General features: G+C 45.7%; 1 pseudogene; it reads left to right on the forward strand.

The window, feature by feature from the left end:
• The first annotated feature begins 16 nt into the window (after positions 1-16).
• Positions 17-1221, forward strand: LOC101592193 (annotated as a pseudogene).
• The last annotated feature ends 769 nt before the right edge of the window (positions 1222-1990 follow it).

Raw genomic sequence — 1990 nt, forward strand, 5'->3', positions numbered from 1 at the left:
CGGGCCTGTGGCCGAACCAGAGAAGGGTAGCAAGAACCACTTGGCAGCAATGTCAGCAGAAGTAGAGACTTCTGAAGGGGTAGATGAGTTGGAGAGAAAGAACCCTGTGGCCCCAGACAAGGAAAACTATATCAGAATGCCTGACCTATCCGAGCTCCTGAAGGGACCAAGGAAGTACATAACCGGGCAGAAAACACCCAGTTTGTCAAGGACTTCTTCTTCTTCTTCTTCTTCTTCTTCTTCTTCTTCTTCTTCTTCTTCTTCTTCTTCTTCTTCTTCTTCTTCTTCTTCTTCTTCTTTTTTGCAGAACCAGGGATTGAGCTCGTCAAGGACTTCTTGAAAGGCAACATTAAGAAGGAACTATTTAAGCTGGCCACAACTGCACTTTACTTCACATACTCAGCCCTTGAAGAGAAAATGGACCGAAACAAGGACCACTCAGCTTTTGTCCCCTTGTACTTCCCTATGGAGCTGCACCAGAAGGAGGCACTGACGAACGACACGGGATATTTCTTTGGTGAAAACTGGGAGCAGCAGGTGATGTGCTCTGAAGCTACCCAGAAGTATGTGGAACGGATCCACTATGTGGGTCAAAATGAGTCAGAGTTGCTTGTGGCCCATGCATATACCCACTATGTGGGAAACCTTTCAGGGGGACAGGTGCTAAAGAAAGTGGCCCAGCAGGCCCTAAAGCTCCCCAGCACAGGGGAAGGGACCCAGTTCTACCAGTCTGAGAATGTGGCCAATGCCCAGAAGTTCAAGCAGTTCTACCGGGCCAGGATGAATGCCCTGGATCTGAGCCCGAAGACCAAAGAGAGGATCGTGGAGGAAGCTAACAAGGCCTTTGAGTACAACATGCAGATAGATATTCAATTAACTGGACCAGGCTGGCTCCATGCTGGCCAGAGACACCCTGGAAGATGGCTTTCCTGTACATGATGGGAAGGGAGACATCCATAAATGCCCCTTCTATACTGCTCAACAAGACAAAGGTGCCCTGGGAGGCAATAGGTGCCCTTTCCAGACAGCCATGAGTGTACTGAGGAAGCCCAGCCTCCAGTTAATTCTGGCTGCCAGTGTGGCCCTGGCTGCTGGACTCTTTGCCTGGTACTACATGTGAAGGACCTGTCATTGCCATGCTGGCACCCTCCTCCCAAGTGACCATTCTGCCCGTCCCTACCTCCACTTCTTGACTACCACCTCAGGTGACTTTTTAAAATACTGGGCTTAAAAAAAAAAGCAACCAATAAAAAAGCCAGATGCTAGAAAAACAAAATGGTTAGGATAGATATATAGTTACATTCTCTTAATGAATAGAGGGATTTGTTCTAATAGTGTTTGTAAATAGGATATCATGTCCGCATCTTGTACAGCAATTAACCACTAGGAAGACAGTATGCAATGTGTTAATTATTGAAACTGTCCTACCAATTTGGTTTGAAACTGTCTCATTGCTATTTATTTCTCAATAAAATTATGAAAATAAAATAACTTGTCTTTTTTTTTTTTTGTACCGGGAATCAAACTCATGACCTCACGCTTGCCAGGCAGGCTCTGTGCCTCTGAGCTATAACCCTGGCTCTATATTCCTGGTAAATTTTATAGCATGCAAATTATATTCTAAATTTTATAAAACAGATTAGGTAGTCTGCTTCAAAGTTTCAAGGTGATCATCCTGTCAGTCAAATATATGCTGGCCACTGAAGCAAGAGCTGATGAGAAGACCTTCAAACATCTTTCAAAAACATTCTTTCCTGGGAGGGCCATAGCTCAGGGGTTCAGCACTTTCGTAGCATGCTTGAGGCTTTGGGTTTGCTCCACAGCACGCCAAGAAGGAAGAGGAGTGTGGGAGGGAAGAGGAGAAGGAGGCCTCTTTTGGTGCTATGGAAAGTTTTCTCAGCCAGACCCAGCCTCATTACTAACAAGTATCAAAAATTTTAGTGTCGCAAGCCAGGTGTGCTAGCACATGCCTGTAATTGGGAGGTTGAGG

Source organism: Octodon degus, unplaced genomic scaffold, assembly GCF_000260255.1.
Source record: "Octodon degus isolate 3935 unplaced genomic scaffold, OctDeg1.0 scaffold00089, whole genome shotgun sequence".
NCBI classification, from domain to species: domain Eukaryota; kingdom Metazoa; phylum Chordata; class Mammalia; order Rodentia; family Octodontidae; genus Octodon; species Octodon degus.